This window comes from Enoplosus armatus, chromosome 8 (genome assembly GCF_043641665.1).
Source record: "Enoplosus armatus isolate fEnoArm2 chromosome 8, fEnoArm2.hap1, whole genome shotgun sequence".
Classification (NCBI taxonomy): Eukaryota; Metazoa; Chordata; class Actinopteri; order Centrarchiformes; family Enoplosidae; genus Enoplosus; species Enoplosus armatus.
The window spans coordinates 7,659,293-7,668,504 of record NC_092187.1 but is presented as its reverse complement, the minus strand read 5'-3'; positions in this window follow the sequence as shown (position 1 = coordinate 7,668,504).

The window sequence follows — 9,212 nt, the reverse complement described above, 5'->3', positions numbered from 1 at the left end:
CGCCTTTTCCGCCAACCGGCACATCTTCTGAAACCCCCCAAAATCTCGGTTTACCTTTTCAGGAAGCGTCCATTCATATATCTGTTGCTATGTTAACTGAAAGGCACCTCCATGTATAAATTGTGGCGTGTTTTGAGCGATGTAATACCCAATTTTGGACACAGGGGGCGGTGTTGCACTATATGTGAGGTTAACTACAACAAGTCACGTGAGGTGTTCAAGAGAGGCCATCAAGGAGGCCATTGTCTCTGTTCCAGCTCATCATACTCCTGATATTGAAATGTCATCTTGAGCTTTGACAGTTTCTGCAGTGACACATTGACAACTACATTCATGGGGTTTCATAAGAGAGACAGTCATGCTGGGAGGCTACACAACAGTCTGGCAACAAAAGGGTCTGTTTATTTTTACATTTGAAGCATTTAGTCAGAGCCATACATGATGAGTTCAACAGTAAACAGTACAAAAAAACTCCAGTGTCTAGATCCACTATATTAAAGACAGCTGGCATTAAAGGGCCATACCAGATTGTACATGTCTCATCTGATTTAGTGCTAATATGTATGTTTGCCATTCCTTTCAACCATTTCAAAAGCATGTTATAAACTCTGTTTTGCCGTTTCCTTTCCAGCACCTCTCGGGCCACTCTCGCCACTTTGACTTTTTAAAATTAGTCTGCACTTTCAGCTGCATTACCACATAATGACAATGTAACTTTGACATACACAAAGTAAGACCTCAGTGTGATGGATTACCTAATTCAAGCAAAGTTGCCTTTCATGTGGGAAGAACGGAAGGTGCTATGGTAAAATGCTGTGGTATTATATAGTTTTAAGAATGGTACAATGTAATGTTAACTTTGCATAAACCAATGCAAAACCACCAACCAAGTCCTTCACAGTGCTCAAGGTCAGAGCCACAGTCCCATGACAAGTTTACTCTAACAAAAGTGACGGAATATTACTTATGAGACCTTCAATACTGATTCTTCTAATTTCTTATATATCAGTGATTCGTGTCACTTTCTCTTGTAATATGAATGTTTTATTGTTTTTGCCTAGATGGATGTGTTTAAATAAAGGAATTCTCAAACAAATGAGAAAATAATACAATCTATGGATTCTTGTGCACATTTTACTTATGTACTTACTTAGTATGACAGTGGATGGATTCTACAGTGTGCACAGGAACACAAGACTATTCCCCAACTCGGGCCAAATATCTGGCAAAATCACCTGGCTTAGTAGCCAGGTCTGAAAATAAGTGGTAATAGGTTACTATAAGTTTCCATCAATACGATTTCAGATCATCTGAAGCAGAAGCAGATGTAACAGATGTAAGTCTATCTAATCTATTTCTATTTTATTTGTCATTTAAGTGATGAATGTGTACAGTAGTAGGTAATTTCACATCATAGAGGTGCAATGTTTCACCTTTTATGGGTTAACAAAATTCTGTTTTGTTCCAATCTTTTCCCATGTTTTTCATGAAAAATGTTTCCGCCTGTTCACTGATATGATTCTGTGAAGTTAATTGTTTTTTTTATGGGACAAAAACAAAAAGATCCTCAATTTGATTCACATCCCATTTGCGTGGGCTTCCTCCCAACTATATCAGGAGGACTTCAGACTACAGATGTGAAGATGTGGCTATAGTCGTCTCTCTGTGTCAACCATTTCCTGGGAGTTTCTGTGCCTTCAACCCAGTGCATGCTGGGATACTCTCTTCATCCCACTGGAACCCTGAATAAGAATCAAGTGGGTAAAAGACCATGACTGAATTAATTCTTTATCTTGTCATTTTGCGACTCGTCTGTGTGATTCTCCTGCAGCGACTTCTGCTTCTTCAGTCCAAATCAAATCGGTTAATTTCAGTTCAGTTTAATTTCCATTACCCTGCTCTGTTGTGATCCCTTTCGATCATGTTGGGATTCTGTGGCAGATGTGTGTGTTTCACTTCAGAGAGCTGTCTGTCAGCCGATACAGTCAGACAGCTTCAGACTGACTCGCTGCAGTAGGGGCCTTGTGGGACCAGGGGACCAGTTCTGTCCTGAGTGTGTGTATGTGTAAAGCATGCACACATACATATGCATACCTACTGCATGCATACGCATTAATGAATGCATGTTTATGTGTGCAGTGAATGTGCATCCATATTTCTGTGTGGCTGTGTGACAGGTTTTCACTTCACTGTCTCTTGAATGTATGCATGCATTTATTACCTTCAGTGAGCATGTAGGCTCTTGAGAGTGTGCTTATACATATAGTTGTGAGTGTATGTGTGTGTGTGTGTGTGTGTGTGTGAGGTGACAGGGCTCGAGTCCATGGTCCAGTGCGCTGTGCTCCCAGCGCGGTGCATGGCTTCCATCCCTATATGAACCATCAGTACAGTCAGATAGGAATAAAAAGCCATACAGCGCACTGGGCATTGGTAAGACTGGATTTTAAGAGCAAGGACACAGAAATACACACACACACACACACACACACACACACACACACACACACATATAGTCAGATGATAGATGGGAAGACATTAATATAAAACCTCCTGGGGCCTGAAAACTGGAAAACAGGCTAACAGCAGGCGAAGGAGACAGAGAGAAAGACAAAGAGCTGATAGAAGACGACATTGGGCCCTGCATACTGGGTAAACTGGGAATACAGCATCATAGTGGGCCAAGGACTGATCAACAGAAGACAGATGTGCCAGCCAGAGGGAGAGCACGAGAGTGATGCCACTCGCTGTCGAGGTGTGGCAGCAGGTGTGACATCAACCCAGAGAGGCTGGATTTCCAACTGAGCAGCTCCCGACGATCAGGCAGACCTGCGATGGTATATGATGTACAAGGTTTTTACCTGAGAAGTTAAAGAATCTTGACTTGTTAACCTTCATTCACTGCCATGTTTTAGATGGTGCAGTCACAGAAAGTCCCTTTTTGGATATTGTTATTTATTATACTCCACCACAAGTACATCACTTTCCCTCCGTTCAGCTTTTCCGAGGACACAAATAACACACTTTGATAGCACAGTAGGACAAGTGTTGTCATCTAGAATCCACATACCTGGTCCCCTCATGGATGTCTAAACCTAAATAGAAAGAAAAAGAAACACTCATACAGGTGCCTATGCTTACAGAATAAACAGCTACTGTCAGAAATGTTACAAAGAGTGTCTACAGATGCATTCATACCTTTTCATTTTAAATATATTTGGGTCATTTGGGATATAATTTCCTCCTTGGCAACAAGTATCTGCAAGTATTGCAAATACAGTTCAAATCTATATCATGTACAAATAGATTTTGGTTCAGTTTATTTTGAAACATACACTTTCCAGATACGCTCTGCACATAGTCTAAACTTTGTAGCCTGCATGGTGAGTATTTCTTTATAATAAATTCGATTCAAACATGATTTTCTTCTTGTGTATTAGAATGAGAGTGTTTGAGTGTCTAAACACAGCTGTAACTTTTATTTTCGTGTAAAAAGATCACATCTCTGCCACAAAGACTTAAACATTGAATGAGCCATTTTGTGTCAGTGTAAATCCAACTGTTAGGATTTAATAAATAAAAAAAAACTCCCTTTACATAATTTGCTCTTTCAGAGGAGGGGTCAACTCCATCAGCTCTGTGTCACCTGTTGTCCTCTTGGATAGGAACCACATGCCGCAAACTCAACCAGATTAACACCTTTTCATCAAAACCTGCCAGAGAGAGAGAGCGATGGTTTCACATGTTTTACAGAACTTGTTGTCCTTTAATAAAGAGTCACATCTTTGACAGTGTGGACAACCTCCTCATGCTGCCACATATGGACACTTGTTTCTGGAATATTCCTGAATCACTAGACTTAAAATAAACTGACAAAGTGGGTTTTAAGACTGATTAGAGATTCAACCAGAGGGACATTCATGCTGTGACTGTTGTGTTTTGTGCAAAATATTTGTGAAATACTGAATAATCCCTCTCATCTGCCTGTTTTGTCCTGCATTCTTGGGCCTAATAAGCTCCTGGAATGACTGGGAAAAGGATTGAAAATTTGGCAAGTGAGTGCATTAAAATTAGAATAACTCCCCCTCCAAATCCCTACAAGTCTAGAGTGGGTATGTTATTATTGTTTTCTACAGAAATAGAGCTACAGAAACCATTCCTGTCGCGCTTTAAGAGGCTTCACGGCTTCACAACTTCAAGGAGCGGATATGAAATAAATCCAATTACCGAGCTGTCAATCAAGCCGCTAATTAGTACGACTCCGGCAGACTAAGTGGCATCAAAGCTGGAAAACTCAAAATAGAGGCGACGAGAGAGACACACACAAAAATCACACAAATGGGCAAATTCGTCGCTGAAAACATAACTACCGCAATTTAACCTCATCAGACGCTCCCTCACACAACCTCTAGACTGCTGCTATTTCTGGATCGCCACAGACCAGCAGCAGCCGCTCGGGGGGGGGGGGGGGGGAAACGAAGAAGCGAGCATCCATGGAGGCCGGGTCCTCCTACGCCTCTGTACCCGCACTCCCTGCGTCCTCCGGCCGGGCTGCTGAAGCCCCCGAGCCCCGCCGGGTGATCCGAGCAAAAACAGGGTCCGGCTTCAAACAGGTGGGCTCCTGGCTTGTGCTTGAGCTTCTGATCGCTTCTGAACAATTGTCACAAAAAAAGCAGTTTGTCCCCTGCTCAGCCCTCTTGTCCGAAGAGAAGGGGTCGGTGATGCTGCCGCTGCCACCGGTGGATGTGTGGAGTTTGATCGCCCCTTTACGCATCTGTGCGTATTTCCATTCAGCGGCAGAGGCAAACAGACAGAGAGAGAGAGAGACAGAGAGAGAGAGAGGAGGGAGGTGTGGTGGAAAAGGAGAGAAGGAGGAAGAGGAGGAGGAGGAGGAGGGGGGTGAGGTAACAAAAGCCCCTGAGTGAGGAGGAGCCAACGAAAAAGAGGGATGAGAGAAAGGGGACAGGAAAAAAAGCAAGGAGGGGGAATCATACCTGAACAGGAGACCTCCCTCTGCTTGTGTGTGTGTGTGTGTGTGTGTGTGTGTGTGTGTGTGGAGACAGACTGAGGGTGTGAGGGAGGGGAGGCTTATGTCGCCTCAGTGACGCGCTGTGTTGATAAAAGCCGGGCAGAGGGGTTGAATAGGGCTCTTTTCTGCCTCATTCAAATACCGCCAGAAAGCACTTTCATTCTGCTGATAAAGTAGAGAGAGAGGGAGTGTGTGTGTGTGTTTGAGTGTGTGTCCATCTGCATCTCCCTGTGTTTGCCCTCACTCCCCCCCCCCCCCCCCCCCCCTCGTCGCTTTCACTGGCATTTACACTGTGAACAGCCAGACAAACAGGCTGGCTGGTTGTGCAGCTGAGAAACAGAATCCCCAAAGTCAGACAAGAAAGTAGAGAAAATAAAGAACAGACGAAGAAAAGAGAAGCCAAATCAAGTTATATGCATGTGATGTAAGGTTAAACAAAAAGGAGGAGAGAGACAGGTGAACAAGTCAGAGAGAAGGAGAGACAGAGCTGCAAGATGGAAAAGATGGATAAAGGCAGAGAATAGCATGGCACCCTCTTTTCAGAGACAGAGGGCAAACAAAAGGGAAGAGGCATAAATGTCCACAGACAAGAGACACAGAAAGACGAGGTGAAACAAAAAAAGAGGAGAATAGGACAAGAAAAACACAGGACGAGAGAGAGAATTCGGGAGAAACAGGGATGAAGTGGAAATACTTGCTCTCGATCTCCCCTTCCTCCATCTCCTCTTCCTCCTCCTTCTCCTCCTCCTCCTCTTCTCAGGGGCTCAGCTGGAGTTGCATTCCAACGCGTCGCTCTCAATCCCTGTTACTCCCGGCAACACAGTTCCTTGATCTGGTCCCACGTCATGCCGGGCAGAGGAGGGGGAAGTGGGAGTATGTGTGTGTGTGTGTGTGTGTGTGTGTGTGTGTGTGTGTGTGTGTGAGGGGGGGGAGTGTAAGGCGGTAAGAAGGGGGAGAGAGGGGAGAAGGTGAAGGAAGGAGAGGTGAGAGGAGGCGAAGGAAGTGACAGAGGACACAAGAGGGAGGAAAGAGGAGAAGAAAGGGGGGGGGGGTGTAACAGAAAAGGCCAAGATATGAAAGAAGACTGGAGCTGGTGAGAGGGAGGGAAAGATGGAGAGGTGAGAAAAAGGAGGAGCGAATACATGTGGGAGGAAAAAACAGGAGGAGAAGATGCAAAAGAAAGACGGAAGACCCCCCCGACCCTCCCCCCTGTCAAAAAAAATTAAAGTAAAATTACTGTTACAGATCATTTGTTCCTCTCTAGGCCATTAAAGTCAGATGGGTTTGTTTTGAACCGCCTGCTTTAATAAAGTTCAATAAACTAGCGTTAAATAGAGTGAAAGAGAAAGATGGATAGCACTATAAAGAAGACTGAGAGGTGAAACAGAGTACGTGGTTGAAGTTGCACTCGAAAAGTGGTTTGTTTTAAAACTCTTGCAACACCAGACAGGTGGGACGTCAGCCAGTAAAACACACCAGAATGTTTAAATGACCCAGAGCTAATCGTTTTTTGACTTCTTACCGGGCAGAGAAATGTCACTGACATGTTCTTCATATGTTCATGACAATTAGGTTGAACGCCAGAGTTCTGAGTTTTTAACAGTTGACTATTAATGAATTCAAGGCGTTATTTATGTAATTATCGATGCACAAGTTTAGATTATTCCATAATTCCACAAATTTAGATAATTTTGGTGATTTCTAGGCTCAGAATTTTGTCAGTTGAATTGGATTTGGCTGTTCAATACGAATATTCGACTATTCGTTCCTTTTTTTCATATAGACTATAAAGCAACGCTTTATTAAACTGCCAGATTTTTGAACGGGGTTCAGCGGGATGTCCAGGGTGACAGTGTTGTTCAGGGTGACAGCGATGTTCAGTATTATAGTAAACAAGCCCCGTTAGCCCTCCGGGCTAATGCGTGCTAACTTCGCTAATGACGGATTTTTGTGGCCACCTGAGGGCCGCAGAAACAAGCTGAGAACACAACATTGACACTTTTCATGAGGGAAATATCTGGCTCTTAGCTGCTAAATGGCACAAAAATGACGGAGACAGCTCTTTGAAACCTCACCGAGTTCGGATGTTGCTACTTTAATGTAGGCCAATAAGACGACACAAAACCTGTCAAACTGTGGCAGCTTTACTGACCAAAGCGAATTAGATTGAAAGCACCTCAAGGGAACTGAGTAAGCAAATGGGCACAATTTTCTCTGAAAAAAGCAATAGACAGTTGTCAACAGGAAAAACAGCTACATGTTGACTGGTAAAAAGGCTTGAGAATGAAATCAACTCTGGGTGGTTTAGCTGGACTCACAAGTAACAACTCTTGACTCTCAAGCATGTACAAACAGAAACAGGATGTTTTCACAAAGTAAACATGAGGTTGTGTCAGACTGGCGAGATACTGTATACAGAAGTACAGACATCCACCTGAATGACAAATTTTAGGCTACATAATGGCCACAATGGGCGGACTAGATTGAGCATTCTTGGATATTGTGTGAATCTATCATGTTTATGCCACAAACAACGACAGCTCGCTCCTTAAAGCACAGTGGCGATATTTAATGATGATATCGTCGAATTGACGGTCTCTCTAATCGTAAAAGAGGCGAAGAAAGATGGGTGGAAGGAGGCGTAAACAAGGCAAGAAGGAGAAAAAACATGAGAGTAAATTCTTGGATAAAGATGACGAGAGTTTAAAAAAAGCAGCAGGTGTGTGAAGAAAGGATCAGAGAGAGTTTCCTCATGTTGATGACAGCCTAAGTGTCAATGTCAATCCAAGATCCAGATCCAGATCTATTAAGATATATTCTTTTTTTATTTAATTTTTTTCCAATATGCAAAATACACATACAAGAAAAAGAAACAAACAAGGACATTATGCCCCCCCCCCACCAAAAAAAAAGTATATTATAATCGTGTTAGTATATAGTACATGCATACCAAAATAAGCTGTGTAGGCCATACCCACTGCTACTGTCCAGTAAAGTATTCAGGAGCCAGAGGAAACCTAGAACTGTCACCAGGAGGGACAATAAATGAACACAGATGCACATAGAGTCCGTTAGTTGTAGATATTCAGAGCAAGTGTGGGGTACTCAATGTTTCTCAAGACACAGGCATGACAAAAATGCACTTGTTAGACACCATACCTCCTAATATAATCCACAAAGCGTCATATCATTGAGACATGTTTTATAACAAGGAGGGGAAGAAGATTTCCATTCCCTCAAAATAACCCGTTTAGCTGTAACCATGCAAAACTTGAGAACCAGTTGACTGTCATACGGTAGTTGAAAGCAGCTTTCAGAACAGGCTGGTATAGCAAAATTACAGTTACCATTGAAATATCTTCTCCCAGGACTTGCATGCAATTTGGGGCATGACCAGAAGAGGTGAGTTAAATAATTTGTCACATTTAGGGGAAACAGAGGGATAAATCTTTTTCAGCTTGACCTTTGAATAGTGTACATGGCGCATACTTTTAAATTGTATAAGCTGAAGCATTGACAGAACAATCCTTAATTCGACTTAACCCTTTTCCCGAAACCTCAGAGCCAGTTTCCTCGCCCCATGCATCCTTGAGATATTCAGTGGAGATATTCTTCTTAAAGAGCGTGACCAACTGTGATATCGATAAGTGTTTGGAGGTGGGAGCTAGAGACATGTATTCATAAAAGGCATGCTGCTTGGGTAAGATGTCTCAACATGACGGAGACTGAATGTATCTATTAACTGGCTAAAAGAGGCAAGATGTTTGTCAACATAAAAGTCTTCATTGTTGACAGGCCTTTTTAAGCCCAACTGTGGAAAACATTATCCGTTTGACATGGTATGAAATTATGATTATTTTGAAATGGCATGCGTATCGAGGTATCTGTGACACCCAGCACCCTCTTGATTTGTCTTTGAATCATGTCTTAGAATAATTATTCAGGACCATTCGTTTTAGTGCTGAATCAGGTTTTGAAAATATTATATTTATATATATATATATATATATATATATATACAACTCCACCTCAAAAATTAGAGTGTGCAACATGAATGGTGTAACAATCACAGATGCTCTCAGTAACATAAATCAAAACCTTGCCCACTGGTTCACACCATGGTCGTTGGTTAAGAGTAGTTGCTGTTCTGCATCATCTGGAGAGTCGAAGACCTTGACCTTGGAGT